The sequence below is a fragment of the Protopterus annectens genome, chromosome 1.part0, assembly GCF_019279795.1.
Source record: "Protopterus annectens isolate FY-2018-M chromosome 1.part0, PAN1.0, whole genome shotgun sequence".
NCBI lineage: Eukaryota > Metazoa > Chordata > Ceratodontiformes > Protopteridae > Protopterus > Protopterus annectens.
This window is the reverse complement of record NC_056725.1, coordinates 123,802,609-123,819,142: the sequence shown is the minus strand read 5'-3', so window position 1 is coordinate 123,819,142 and position 16,534 is coordinate 123,802,609. Positions and strand designations below refer to the sequence as shown.

At 38.5% G+C, this 16,534-nt stretch overlaps 1 protein-coding gene across 3 annotated transcripts in view; it reads left to right on the top strand.

The window, feature by feature from the left end:
- The window catches only part of SYNE1 (spectrin repeat containing nuclear envelope protein 1), a 2,173,401-nt gene that overhangs the window by 1,329,832 nt on the left and 827,035 nt on the right, over positions 1 to 16,534 (top strand). The window lies entirely within an intron of this gene.

Below are 16,534 nucleotides of genomic sequence, written 5' to 3'. Positions count from 1 at the left end.
TGAAACTAGAGCCATGGATAAGTGCTCATTAAAAAACAGAACCCTATAAACAGCATTGTTGTATTCTATAGATACTTTCTTGTAAAATGTTACATACTGATTGTGGAGTTTTATATTTTGTTAGGTCCTGGGAACTGCATATGCCAGGGTCTTAGAAGGTATTTTGCTTATCATACTCTATCTGCAGCTACTGTAATGTCTGCAATGCATTTCCTGTTATTTACCCCTTTCTGAAGTCATTTTCTGCAGCACTGAAGCAATGATAGTAAAAACGTAGGTAGCACATTTAAAGTTTTGGTATTTGGTATCGGAGTTAATGTTGACTTGGAGAGAGAATAAGCATTACTTTTGGAAGGTTGGGAGAGAAGCAAGTACGGTGCAGTGTGGGGCAACTGCGGAGATACTAAAATGTTATACGTGCTTAAAAATGTATTACAGATTTAGTATCATGTTACAAGATGAGATGCAATATGCAATGCACAAAAAATGAAAATTCTGAGCATCTCATACAGATCATTTGTTCCATTTGTTCTTAAGTTTACATCTGTTTCCTTTTTGTATTTCCTGCAGCACTTCCTGATTGCTTAGCTCACTGGTTGCTAATTGTTTAACATCAATATTAGTAATAGTGAAAGCTAGACGTTATATGTCAAACAAGCTTTGTTACATTTTTCCAAGGTGTATTTACATATTAGTTTGCCATGTTTTCAGAAAGACAGAACTAAGACATGTCTGATACAAGAATAAAACTAATAGTCTTGCATCAGTATCAATTTCATACTGTTGCTCAAATGTTTGTTATGCAGATATCAAATTTAATTGTAGACATATGTTGCGTCTAACAGTTTTCTGTCATACTGCATGTCAGACTTGCCATTTTAAATGGTAATTGCGTGTTTAAGTTTGAAAAAAGACTGCTACAGCATTTTGCAATGATGTATAGTTTGAAGAGTGTAGTGAAGGGATCAAAGAAACACAAGTGTAAGGCAACAGCTGACAAAATGTGTATCTGCAAAACAAAACAGTGCAAATACTAAAATAATATGTGGAATCAGAACTACTAATCATTATCTCCTTGCTGATATACTGGTAAACAAACTGGTGCTCTATGTGTGTATGTGTCGCAGTGCTGCTCTTTTTGAATTAGGAGAAAGTTTTTTTTTTTTTCAAAGAACTCATGCTGTGCACCTTTGTATGGTTCATATATATAAATCAATCTATCTGTCTATCTTACCTATCTATATAGCTGGATCTGTGGCATTGCCCCAGAGTGCTTTTTTGCTAGCACCCATTCCATCAAACCCAGTTCATTCAGTTCCGGTCTACTGAAACACCAAATCAAATCTAGAAGTATTTTTCTAAGGATGACAAGTTCTGAATTCACCACAACATGCATAACTCTAAATATACCAAGTCCAAGTACGCTCAATGCTGCTAATAAGAGATAATGTCCTTAGATCACTAGCTCACTATACTGCAGTCCTGCTGCAGATATACTAGGACACTATCAGAAGTGACAGACCACAATAAATTAATGTTTATGCAGGGAGGAACCAAGCCTTCCTACACCCCCACATTGGGCTCTGAGCCCTCCCACCCTCACAGCCCTAAATTTGTTAAATCCAAGATCATATATGTAAAAACATGACATAATGTAGTACAGGCCCATTTTGGGTGTTAGTATATTATAATTATTAGTGTAAAAGAAAGAAATGTTGTGTAAGTTAGAGTAAAGACATAGTTACTAAAGTGTAATTATAAGGAGAAATGTGGCTGAGTTCTGGGAGTTCAGCCAGGAGTAGTGCAAGAGCATAACCAGTTGTTTATTAGGTGTTTCCTCAGTGACACCTAAAAGCTATTTATCATGTTTGTTTGTCTTATTTTAGGGGGAATTTGGTTCCAGGTGTTTCTTGGCCTGGTTAGAGTATAATGAATCACCTGTGCTGTTATTAGATTTTGTGATGGGTATTGATCGTTACTGTTTGACTATAGTACTCATTTAGTTTGATAGGGTTGTAGTGTTCCTGTTAGAGCTGGGAAATTTTCTGGGGAGTGTATTAGTTTATAGCCAAGGTAAGATGAGAGTAGTAGAGGTAGTTTGTAAGTTCTAGCCAGTTAAGGCTTTTTGGAGCTGTGTGGGGATGGGTTTTGTGGGGGTTCTTAGTTGCAAATTTTGTGATTTTGTTATAGGCCATCTCTGGTTTCTTTTTGGTGGTTGTGTTAAGGTTTGCAAAGATGGGAGAGTTGGTATGTTTGTGCACTTTTTCCCTGAAGTGATCAGTAAGGAATTGTTTGGCTCTGTGGAGGGATCCTAGTTTCCAGTTTGTCTATTTGATGGCTAATAGTATGTGTTGGTCAGACCTGAGACTATCACTGAGTAATACTCCAAGGAGTTTGGCTTGTGTTATGCATTCTGTTTCTGTTTTATTGGCAGGTAGGATATGGAATGTTTCAATGGCTACAAAAGCCCATTGGGTGTTGTCCTCTAGGGAAGTTATATGGAATGTTTCAATGGCTACAAAAGCCTCTTGGGTGTTGTCCTGTAGGGAAGTTGTTATTTGGACCGAGCAGATAAGTGTGGCACATTGTGCAAGGGTAGCTTATTTAATCTAGGTTATTGAAAAAAATATTGACAAACAGGGGGCCTGGAACCAATCCCTGAGGGACACTGTTACTGGGAGGAAATCAGAGTAGTATTGATGACATTTGGGAGGCACAGTGGTGCAGTTGTTATCAGTGTTGCCTTGCTACAAAAGGATCTTTGGTTTGACTTTCATCTGGAGTGCCGTCTGTGCAGAGTCTGCATTCCCTCCTTGCATTCACGTAGGTTTTCTCTGGATACTCCAGTTTCGTCTCACATTCCAAAGACATGCATCTAGAGCATTTATCCCCAGGCATCTTCTGAAAATAGGCTCTGTCCTAGTCTAACAGTGCTGGTCAACAAATGTTAAATAAGTAAGTAAATAAATAAACTTGATGGCTTTTTTCCGATTGGATAAGTAGTTGTGGAACTAAATTAATAATGAGGTACTGAGGCATAAAGAGGCTAGCCTGTGGAGGTGTTTTAGGTGTGCTACTATATCGAATAGTTTTGGCAGGTCTGGGAAGACTGCTGAGAATAACATTCCATTGTTTTTGCATTGATTAACTGTATCTGTGAAGTTTAGAAGGGCAGTAAGTGTGCTGTGGTTAGGTCAAAAGCCATGTTGAGTGGAGGAGAGAAGGTTATAGTTGTTGAGGTTTTTGACTAGCTGGGTGTGGATACATTTTTCTGATATCTTATCTGACAGTTGGCTTAGAGGATTAAGGAGCTGTTGATGAGCTGTTTCCTGTGGGGCAGTGGTTCAAGGTTTGATTCTCTCAGCCTCCATTGCCTAACTGTGTATCTCTGAGCAAGTCACTTAACCAAAAACTGCTTCTGGGCTGAGTGTGAAAAAGGAACATAGAGATCAGTGCTGTACCCAGGGAAACAAATACAAAGAAAATAAAAGTATATAAATAAAAAAATCTTGGATAGGGGTGGAAGAACAGCAATTGGGTGGTAGTTGTTAAGGTCTAAAGAACTTCTGCCTTTATGGAGGGGTATAATGCATCACCTAGGAGTAGATAGTTTGTGCTAGCGAAATTTCTAAAGGGACCTTGGGTGGAAGGGATATTTGCTTTCAGTTTTATTTCAAAGGAGATGTCTTTACGGTCAGATCTAACAAGTGACGAAGAGACACAAGGGATGGTGTAAGGTGCCCCCATATTAGTAAGGACAAGATCCAAGATGCTATTCCCCCAGAGGGTCTCTAATTGGTCTGTGGCATTTCTGTTGACAAATTCCTGGAATTTCTGTGATTGTGCAGTAGTGGCGGTTTAGGTTTCTCAGTCTATAGTTAGACCATTTATATCACCTAGGAAAATTGTATTAGGTTTAATACTGAGTAATTCCAGTTCTTACAGATAGGCATTGAGGCTTTTTTGGGGGATAGACGGAGTTCTGTAACTAGCTAATGTATGGCACAGGACCCTTCTGATGGTTATTTGGACATAAAGAAGCTCTAGCACTTAATGCTGCTTTACCAGCCTTGACGTGAGTCTCTTCTGGATGAAGACTAAGAAACCTCAACCTCTTTTCCCCTGCTGTAGATCAGCTGGTCTAAATGTGATATTTATTTTTTATATTTATTTTTTATAATACATTCCTGATACAGTGTTAGGTTCCCCAGTGGTGTATTTCAGGCAGAGACTCTGAAAAATAATCAGAATGCATACTGCCTTATAGACCAAGCAGAGGTCACATATAAGTAACCTTTAAACAACAGAATATAACTACACTTCCTGAGGTCATCTCAAAGTAACCTATAAAAAAACAAAATGTTATGACAGTTGCTGAAGATTTTCTGAATGACTTTATATCTTTTCTAGTTATTTCAGGTGACTTGCTTGGTGGCTATAGAACACAGCATTGCATTCAGTTCTGAGCTGGATCAGTGAGGTATATAGTTATATATAGTTATGCACTGATCTCCCCGGAGACACTGCAGACACATTATAGAATTAGATGGGCTGTACAATAAACTTTTCTAACTTTGGTACGTGCATACTGGTCAGTGATGCCTACTACTGTGTTTGTACATTTACCATGTATATTATTTTTATTATTATACAATGACTCCCCCATTAATATTCTAAAATGTGCACGCTGATTGGTCAGCGTGCACATTGTAAATCAGAATTGTAGTAATGGAAAAAGGTCCGGTCGCCCGGACTTTTTCCATTAGTATAACTTTTTTTTTTTTTTTTTTAAAGCAACAGAGAACTCATGATCTCTGTTGCTTTTTACAACATGTCTCTGTTAAATGAGTTTAACATAGTGAGACAGCTTTAAAAAAAGATCTTCCTATCTCCGTTGCTTTTTTTTAAAGGAGTCTCACTATGTTAATTGGGTTTAACATAGTGAGACAGCTTTAAAAAAAGCAACAGAGATTGTCTGTTGCTTTTTTTAAAGCTGTCCTGCTATGCTAAACTCCTTTAACATAGCGAGACACTTTGTAAAAAGCAATGGAGATCTTGCTTTCTCCGTTGCTTTTGCCCACAGCTCTGATGTACTGCGTAAGCATACGCATGCGTAGTACATCAGAACTGCTGCAGAATACCAGACAGCTGCGGTAAGGCAGCAAGGAGGCATTATACAATGCCATTATTTAAGAAAAGTAATTATTTTTTTCTTAAATAATGTCATTGTATAATAGCAATAACCCACTTCTGGGTGTGGGTAATGCTGGATTTACCCATGGTTGTCTTTGTTTGGCCACTCGGGCTTCACCCTCGTGACCAAACCAAACCAACCGTGGGTAAATCCAGCATTACCCATACCCAGGCGTGGGTTATTGTTATAGTACACCATTTATTTTTGTAAAAATAATGAATGCATTTTACCAAGTTTCATGATGGTACATTACTGACATTAAAATTTAGACTTTAATGCTGTACCATGTATGTATTTTTGCTATACCTTCTGGAAGAACTTTGACATATTTTGTTGAACACATTGTATTAAACATGTTTCAATTATCAACATATCTGGTTATCTAGAGTTCATTTCTAACTTTTATTACTGAAAATATTAGTCCAAAAAGAAGGGGTTCCTGTGCAGAGCCCTGTAGTAATACGACTGATAACCCCCATTGGAATACACAGATAATCTCCACCTTTAAATATGATGTGCTACTTTACAGGTTGTTACATGTTGTATTATGCATGAACTGACATTTTAATGCTTTTAATTTGTCAAGTATACCCCAGTTTTAAAAAGTGCTGAATGTTTTAACATTCACGGTAAGCAATATGTAGTGTCAGTCCCTTATCAAGTGCTGTTGCTACCCGATAAAGAGTGCCACAGGCTTCAAAAGGCTAAATCTTCTCTTAAACATATACTGTTCCATGTCTAACAAATCTTCTGTGTCATTTTGGATAAACACCATTGTGACGCTCTCCAAGATTTTGCATAGAATACTGGTTATGCTAATAGCCCTAACTGTTTGAGGTTGGTATGATCCCCACCACCCCATGTCCTGGAATACTACTTCCTTTTACAACATATCAGAGGTGTGTCCACATATTAAATTTATTCTAACAGGATAGATAGGTGTTTAGTTAGATTCTTCTAGATTCTGTAAAGAAAGCTACCAGTTATACTGATTGGTCCCATTAAAGATGGGTTTTTGATTTTGTCTGTGGCAGCATTTATCATACCTACTAAGGGATATCTTCCCTGGTCTGCATAACACTCTGACATATGTCTTTGTTATAGTGTCGTTTGAATACATTTTTATGCAGATACCTTCATTATGTCCTTCCGCTGGGTGATCCTTGTCTTGTTTATTGTTAACATGCTGCATTCACAGTTCTTCCCTTTCAGAAATATTTTATTATTGTTTAGAGCTTTTGAGGTTAAACCAATATCATAGTTAGATCTGGTAGAGTAAATAAAAATGTATGTTTTATGACTTGAGTAATTTTTGAAAATAGTAGTAACACTGAAATTATATATATATATATATAGATGTATATATATATATATATATAGATGTACACACTTACACACACACACACACACACACACACACACACACACACACACACACACACACAAGAGTTGTTAAAAGAAGATGCAATTAGTGTCGGAGGCTGGACATTTAAAGAAAGATTATGAAATGTTATGTTCAAAATGTCAGGCAAAAGGACATTCATTGATTGAGAGGAATATGACAACAATTAGGAAGAAGGTGTTTCACTACTGTCTACCAAGCAGGATATTGGAAATATTAGAAATTGAAGAGAAAATGGTGTTAACTGAAGTGCAGCTTGAAGAAGAGGGAGAGTATTCATTTATTTTTCCATCAAAGGATTTGTTATAGAATTTATTGCTGTTTGACTGCTATGTGTTAATGTAGTTGCAAATAAAGTCATAGAACTCACTGATAACATCGTGAGACTATTTACTTAGTCATTCAAGATAACAACTCTGTTTGCTTGTGTAAGCTTGCCATTTATGGAATTATAGTTTCCACTGGAAAAGTCTAAGAAAGGTGATTTATTTATGTGTAGAGGGCAGAAAGATCCTAGTCTTGAAAGTTTATTATATAAGATACTGCCTTCCCAATTGAATATTCTGTTATGTCACATTTTTGATTGGCATAATCAATTCATATTTTGATGCATTTGTCTGATATTAAATAGTTTATCAGTCAGTGACTGGGTAGTTATGCAACACACAAGGACTGCAATTTTGACCAATCTATATCTTGAAGTTTGGTATGGAACTCCTAATAATCTGTAAGAAACAGGTGGTGTATGGTTCATTCCTGTGCTATTCCACTGATATGAATTATTGCACAAGCAATTTCTAGTTGTTTTCATGGCTTCTGGCTTTTAAGTGTTCCTTTACAAAAACATCAGTGAAAGAAGATGTATCCTAGAATTCACTAAAAACATTTTAAATATTCAGACCAGGTTTCAAAAGTTGTATAGATGTCAACATCCTCCAAGCATAGGAGAGCTTCTATAGCATCGACTTTGTAGTTGAAACCAGTTTCATCTCTTTTTTTTAACTAGTGTATTTTTTTTATTTTTATCCTGCAATTTAAAGAAGTCCAAAGAACACAATGTGAGAAAAAAAAATGTATTCCCGTTCAGTGCTTAAAATTACTAAAGGCAAATCCTATCAGGTGCACAGTAATCTGAGATAATGGACGCTGAAGGCCGGATTAATAAATGTTACCACGAAGTATACATTATGTGTACACAGTGTAACCTTTCTGAATGAGTAAACAGCACAAGCATGGAATTCAGAAAGTGTACCTGTGACACCATACTGTTAACCTGTGACTAAATGTCAGCACATTCTTTATCACGTGTTCATCCTATGCCTGCTGGGATTCTCAAAGGTTCCAGTATGAGCAATAACCATGTTACAATTGCCCTGAATAAATTGCACTGTAACTTCATCAGCTAATCAATATGGTGATAGCCAAAGCTGACTGTGCATGTTTTCTTGCAGGGGAAAGAGATGTAAAAAACAGGAATGTAAGGGTATCAACACAGCCATGATGCTTATTAAAGAATTTAGGTACGAGTGCACTGGAGTCATGTCCATATGGTTTTAGAAAGTCTTTTTGTCTTCTTTTATAAACACAATAATGTCGGCCTTGTTTGGAAAAATGTACTTGCTCTCTGCTCACTTTGCATTTATGAAAGAAAGGGTTTAACAGAGTGCATAAAATAACCAGATTCTTTTTGCCTCTGTGTAACAGTGCTTCAAACATAACCGGTAGTGCTTTCTTTTCTAAAACCAGATGATCTAACACTTCACACATCCTCTTGAGGTGACAAAAAGCATGATAAGCAGTACATATGGGAGTGTGAAAGGTTCTGATTTCCCTAGATGTATGACTGCTCGCTGAGAAGAACAAGCTATGCCAGCTTTCCTCATATCATATTATCGCGTACATCGCCAACACTCTCTCTCTCTTTTACATCTCTGAGAAATTTGTATCTTATAAAGGGTGGGCACAACATTATAAACTTTTGCTTGGAAAATATTTTAATATGAGAGACTGATTCATTGCTAACAATGTATTTGGGCTGTAAAAGGACTTCATCTGACCTATGTTTACTTCATTTTTATAGACTTGTCATACTTAAATTTCTGTGTGTATGTCTTTTGGGATAACTTACATTTGAGAATAGTGTTCTTCAAGAGTAGAGTAGATGGTCTCATCTAGAGCTAGAGAGCTAATTATGTTTAGAAATCAGTTATTTGTTTTATATGGGACACTTTTTTTAAATTTCTCTAAGTCTTTTGGGTTTCTAATACCATGATGGGAATGGACCGCTATTCCTAAGTCAAAATATGATTAATGTTCATGAAATAAGTACTGTGTTGATCTCTGTTATTAGCCAAACATGCTCTTTGCAGCACCTGCAATGTGCCCAGAACTGACTCCTTCTGCAATTGATACAGATTTGTATTGGTAGCATATCTAAATATGACTGCAAATTCTTTTTTTATAAGACCTGTAGCTCCTACTACTATTGGGACTGTCTGGGTATCCTTCTTCCACATTGCCCTCATTTCTGCCTGCAGATACTGGTATTTTTTTACTTTGGCCTCTGTTCTGTAAGAGTGGACAAGTGCAGTCTCAGCTGGAGGTAAAACACTATTATTTAAAATAGCTATTTAATATACAATATACCTTGCTTTTTATTCTCTCTTCCTACAGTATTGTCTGTTCTCTGAGTATGTAGAACCTTCTTAGTCTTCTAAGTAGAACATTAATGTTATTAATACTAAAAGTAAACATCTGGTCTTCTTTTGGGGAAAGGCAGAGATGTGAAATGTGTTGCTGGTTCTCTGATAGTTGTACTGTGCATGTCTCTATAAGAAGTACCTTTTCTTTAGCAGGTCAAAGGTATGAAGCAGACTACCTCTTAGAATTCATCACCCCAGGAGCAGTAACTTGAAACCCCAACCCTTTCTTGGATGTTAAAAACGAGCACTGGGTGTATGAGTTCCCACTTAAACTTTAGAAGTCAGCATGGTCAGCTTTGGCAGGTGCACAGGCTATGTAAGGCACTGCTTTCAGGATTACTCCTGACTGGGGCTTAAGAAAAGCAGTGTCAAAACAGTTATTTTAGATAACCTTTATAACGCCTATGCTGAAAGTCTGTGCATATCATAGGCTGGCAGAAATTGTGGTCTGGTGGTTATAAAAATGGCAAACTAAGTCAAGACTCGTTGTGGAACGTCCGGTCTACAGGAGACAGTAGTGAGAGCATATTTGTTGTCTTCTAAATCATTTTTTTTTTTCATTTCTTGCTGGTGGGTTGATAACCTAGTAATATAATATACTGGTAACAGTTGTGGCACCTTTGCAACGACCAAAGGTGGCACCACTGTTATCAACTCATGAGTTCCTTATAAAATATGTGCATATGTATATAAATATAAAAATGTGTGTGATTTTTACAAATATATAGAGAACACATGCATACACACACACACACACACACACACACACACACAAACGCTTAAAGTTTCGTTTTAGATGTTAGTGTGAGGGAGTTGTGGAATATTATGATTTTTTTCTCAGCGCAGTATCGTAGTATATGTTATTACTGAGGCATACCAGTCATTGTCAATCATTTTAAATCAGCATGCCTTCTACCCAGCTCAATTGCTTTCTTCCTGGATGCTCAGACTAAAGTAAAAAAAAACTTGTATATTTAAGAAATGATTGTTTTTCCTGCTAATCTTGAGTAGTAGTATATTTTCATTAAAACTATAAAATAGCCTGACTTTAAGTGGGTATTGAAAATCAGAATGGTGACTGATTCCATTTTCCATCATTATACTACTGAAGTTCAAATGCTACTATGTGGTAAGTGATAAAGACTGCTTAAAATTATTGCATTATTATGCATTCTCAAATACATTGGTACTATTTATAGTTTTGTCACTGCTTTTGCAGCTCTCTCTCTATGTATATTTATCTGTGTTTTCATATGCTTGTATGATATATATGTATGATATGTATATATGTCTGTGTGTGTGTATACATACATAGATATGTATGTATATTTATTTATGTACATATATATATATATATATATATATATATATATATATATATATATATGTGTGTGTGTGTGTGTGTATGGATTCCATACATTTGGTCGAATTACACTTAGTCAAAAATGATTCCAGGCATTTCACTTCACCGAAAGCTCACTTGGTTGAAGTTCATTTGATTGAAAATGGATTATAGCCCCTGCCCCACTGCAATGCAACCCTGGAGTGAGAATATTAAATAAGGAGGGGTGTGGGGGGGGCACAGCCCCCCACATTATGCCAATAGTTTTTACTAAAGATATATATATATATATATATCAATGCATTTCTAATGGATATACCTTCTTATAATAGTGAATACATTAAAATTATGTGGGGGCTACGCCCCCCACCCCCCCTTTTTTAATATTCTCACTCCAGGGTTGTACTGCAGTGGGGCAGGGGCTATATTCCATTTTCAACCAAATGAACTTTGACCAAGTGAACTTTCAGTCAAGTGAGCTTTCAGTGAAGTGCAATGCCTGATATAATTTTCGACTAATTGTAATTCGACCAAATGTATGGAATCCATATATATATATATATATATATATATATATATATATATGTCTAATGTGGAGTTTATGTGCAACCAACATAATACATTTGTTGGTAATTCTTACTACTAACACATTTCCTCATACCCTTAGATCTTCTTTAATGCAGGACTTCAGAAAAACCTAGTTGTCAAACCGTGCAGGATAGACGAGATTATAATTTTGTAGATTTGGAGAAGGAAATGTTCTTCCATAACAAAGAAAACATTCAGCAGTGTAATCAGGAAAACCTTGTTTAGAATCTGGAAGTTGATGGTAAATCACTGGATAAACTAAGATAGCTACAGGATTAAAATTAACATCTGTTGTACTGTGTTATATAAAGTTATACTCACTCGTCTCACTTTCCATACAAAGTTTTGTTATTCAGACAGGTTTTCTTTTGATAAATCTGAAATGTTTTGCTGGGGAATATTTAGTAGTAATACTAGAAAAGATCCTCAAACCAGTAGTATATAATACCCATTCTTCCTTTATCCAAGTAAGCAGTGTAAATCTGACATATTCGTTATACTGGCCTGTGAGTGGGCATTCTTTCTTGCAGCATTATACTTCCCATCTTTTTTTCTCATTCTGCTATGAGGTTTGTGACATGGTTTGCTAAAAGTGATGTAAAATCATTTATGAAATGCCATATTCAACACATTTGGAGATAATGGAATAGGAATAAGAAGATATTGCTTTAGGATTGTTTTTCTGTGACTGGTAGCACATTACCAGAAAGGCCGTTTGGGCAGTTTTTTCCCATCCCTTTCAACTTTCTGGTTTAAAAGCCGCACTTGTGCTTGTTTCCGACCTTTCCTGTAACTAGCCTAGTCCAGATACAGAGTTGCTGTATCCAGGACTGTTGGTAAGCTTCTGAGCCCTGCAAGCCTTTCTGTGTTAGAGGAAAGCTTTCTAGCTTATCAGTGAGAGTGGTAAGCACTAGGTAGCCTGTCTACCACAAAATAAGTGGTTCTTGGCCCAGAAATTGTAGTTTATTGACCATTTGGACAGTATGTCCATCTCTGTAAACTTTCTGGTTTAAAAGACCACATCTGTGGTTGTTTCCCATTTTCCTGTAACTAACCTACTGGGAAGCACTACAAAGCCTTAAACTGATACAAGCCTTCTAGCTTAGAAGAGAGACTTTGGAGTGATTAAGTTTCAGTTTTCTGTACTTTCTTGCTGTACTTAACTGTTTTACACCTAAATGTTGATTTTCCAACATTTATTGTGATTTAAAAGCTTGTTTTTTTCACATATTGTACTTATTTGACTGCCTGCACTTTTAAAAAGTTGTTTTTTTGTTTAAATAATTTAACTGTTGTAGACTACACACTAAAGTGCGATAGCCTTTTCTGATCTTTTGTAGTCATTTAAAGCTGTTTTAAGTGTGTTTTTTTTACTGTTTTTCAAAAAAACAAAACAAAAAAAAATTCCTTGTTTCCCGCCTTTCTAAGCTAGTAGAGTCCAGTTTTCAGGCTAGTACTGAATTCAGGGCTGTGTTACACGTTTCTGAGTTGCCCATACCTTACTTGGATAGAAGGAAGTTTCTCTGTTCACCTGTGAGAGAGGAGAGCTTTGAGCAGCCTGTCTGTCCCTGGAGGAGTGGTTCCAGCCCAGACGTTAGTAGTTTATTGGCCATTTTGGGCTAATTTTTGTCTCTTTCATTTCCCTGCTATAAAAACCACATTTGCACAGTTTTGTGCGCCGGGCAGCGCTGGTTAGCTAGGGTTAATTTATTCCCGACTCCACTAAGTCTCCTCTTCAGTTTTTCCCTTGAAACTAGTCTAACTCTCAACCTAAGCACTTAAAAAGCATCCTACAGCCCAGCACTTGCTCAGACCTAATAGCAAGCACTAATATACCCTGACACTGATTGCCCAGCAGGGCAAGGCTCTTTATTCACCCCTCACCAAACAAGCGACTAAGCAACTCACCCTACTATTCCAGCATGACCAAAGGGCAACTTCAGGTGCACTTTCCAGTCCAGCTGGTGAATCTGGGCATCCTGAGGCAATGTTACAACTGCCTCATGTACACAGACAGCCCTCTCCTCCTACCACAAAACACTAACATATGCGAGAGATGCAATTATACAGCCAAACTGGAAGCTAAGCTGTCTTCACCCAAGACTGGAACAGATAGTCAAGAGGAGAAGGTTAACACTTGCACCACACCTCCAGCCGCACACAGACCTACTAAAACAGCACTGGCAAAAAATGCACATAAATACACAAAATCATACTTGTAGACTCTAAATAAAAACCTGCAAAAGCATCAGAGACCTCCAAAGCAGACACCCAAACAACCTGCACCTCCCGTCACAAACCAGACAACACATAAAACACAAAATCAGTGTGTCGCACAATCACAGTCCTTAAAGCGAAATAACATACCTAACACACTATTAATAGGTGATTCTGTAGTCAGCCACACTGACGTCCCACTCACTAGGCTGGACAAGCAGAAGGTTACTGTTAGCTGCCTGTCGGGAGCCAGAATCCACCACATAACACAAGCACTCAGGTCACTCCAGAACAAGTACAAATATGACTCTGTCATTGTTCATGTTGGTGTGAATGACCTGAGACATACCTCCCTGGACTACATGAAAAGAGACATGGAAGAGCTCTCTGATCAAGTAACACAGGCTAGTATGACCCTGACCCTGATTAGCATCCTTCCCTCACCAAGAATGATACCTCAGTATAAAGAGAAAATGATCAATTTCAACAATTGGCTAAGCTTCTGGTGTCATTCAAAGGGGATCCAGTGTCTGTCAGCCTGGGACGACATGCTCGACAAGCCGCGTTGCTTCACAAGAGATGGCTTGCACCTGTCACTCCTAGGCTTTCGAATACTGGCCAAGGCTCTTGCTGCCCCCATAGTGCCATTTTTAGGCAAGGCTCAAATGTCAAACCCACCTCCGTAAACAGCACAATTAACAAAAAACTGAGGGTTATGCTACTCATCGCCAGGAGTTTAAATCTCAAAATGCATGCGCTCGAAGCACTCCTCAGTATGGAGAATATCGACATCGGTGCAGTAACTGAAACCTGGTTCAAGGCTCCAGAGAGCAGCCCAGCACTACCGGGCTACAACTCATACTACACGTTTTGCCCACAGAACATGGACCGAAACACAAAAGGAGGGGGTGTATCCATATTCATCAAGGATACCTACACCTCCAGGTTAGTGGCACAGCATGATACCTCTGAGATCATCCATGTACAACTAACATCAGGCAAATCTGCAATGCAAATTGTGGCCTGCTACAGATCACCCTCCATGACCCAGAACCACCACTTGGCCTTCCTGGAGACACTGGAAAACATGAAGGTCCTACCAAACACCCTGATATTGGGCAATTTCAATTACCCTACCTTAACTGGGAAAACTACTCGAGTACAAACTCCCAGGCCCAGCACTTCCTGGAATTCATCAACTCAAATGCCCTGGATCAGCTGGTAAACTCCCCTACCAGAGGTGAAAACATATTGGATCTGGTCATCACAAACATGGGAGACAGGTGTTCCACACCAGAGGTCAACCCGTCACTGGTTAGATCAGACTGTAAACTAATCACTCTGGATATCCACACCCCACCCCCACCCCCAACTAAGGAAACCACAGTAAAAAACTTTTCTAAAGCAAACTTCACCTTACTTAAGACAGAGGTGGTAAGTTTCACAGCCCCCACGCTAAAGGATAATGCTGCCCAAGATGCAGAAACCTTTACAAATGCACTCTGTGAGCACCTACAAGGATGCATGGATCGTTCCATCCATAGCAAAACCAAGACTCACTCATCTAAGAGAAGGAAACCAGTTTGGTGGACCCCTGCAATAAACAGGCTATACAATAGAAGGAGGAAAGTAGTTCAGAAAAAAAGCAAATCCCAAGAAGGAACGACATCCCTGATCAGTATCAGTAAGAAACTGAGGTCCCTCATGAAATCATCCAAGGCTAACTTTGAAAGAAAAATAGCCAAGGATTCAAAAGATAACCGCAAAGCATTCTTTAGCTATGCTAAGAGTGTCAACTCGCAGATATGCACTGAACTAGTGCAAATTAGCACAAAATATACTGAACCTACTGATATTGCCAACATCCTGACAGATAGATTCAGTGCAAACTTCACCCCCAAAAGGGCCCACAACAATACCGGAAAAGTGTAGTGTCCTGGAAATCACAGACACACAGATGAAAACAGCCCTTTCAAAAGCCAAAAATACAGCGTTGATGGGGCTAGATCGTGTCCCAGGCTGCGTCTTGCATGAACTACAGAACGAACTAACCCCCCACCTAAATATGCTGTTCAACCTCAGCCTCTCCACAGGTTATGTGCCCATAGAATGGCTCACAGCAACGGTTATTCCACTCCACAAAGGAGGGGCCACAACTGACCCTGGTAACTATTGCCTCATAAGACTGACTAGCCTGGTCTGCAAGGCTGTGGAGTGCATCATCATGGAACTCATTAACAAAGACATTGGGAACCTCCAAACACTTGAACCAACCCAGTTCAGCTTTGTTAGGGGCAGACCATGCCTACTAAAACTTGTTGACTTCTTTGCAACAGTCACCAAGGCCATAGACGAGGGAAAGGTTGTTCACACAGCCTACCTTGACCTTGCCAAGGCTTTTGACACCATTCCCCACTCGGGTATTATAGAAAAACTCACCAGCCTGAAAATAAACCCCTACATCACGAGATGGGTTGCCAAATGGCTTACAGACAGAACTCACTCAGTAAGAATAGTGGGCTCCAGGTCCGACTGTAAACCAGTCACAAATGGTGTACCACAAGGCTCAGTCCTGGGACCCCCTACTATTTGGCTTATACTTCTCAGAAGTACAGGCAAACACAGGAGGACTATGGCTAACCAAGTTTGCCGATGACTGCAAACTGGGAGCCATAATTGACTCTCCAGCTGACACGGACATCCTCCAAAAGGGCCTTACTGAAACAGACACCTGGTGTCAAAGTCATGGCCTCAAGCTAAATGCCAAAAAATGCATAGTCATCCCATTTGAGAAAAACAAAACACCCACGAATTGCCACATAAGTGGCAGCCCCCTTAATACAGAAGAGGTAATAAGAGATCTGGGGACCCAGGTAGATAGTAATCACTCCTTTGACAATCATATTGCCAAAGAAGTTAGGAAATCCTTCTATGTGGCCCATCTAATTACTAAAGGGTTTGCATCTAGAAACAAAGAGGTTATAGTGCCCCTCTACTCGTCACTCATCAGACCCATCATAGAGTACAATGCCCCATTTGGGATGTATCTCACAAGACACTTCCAACAGCTGGAGAGACCACAAAAGTAC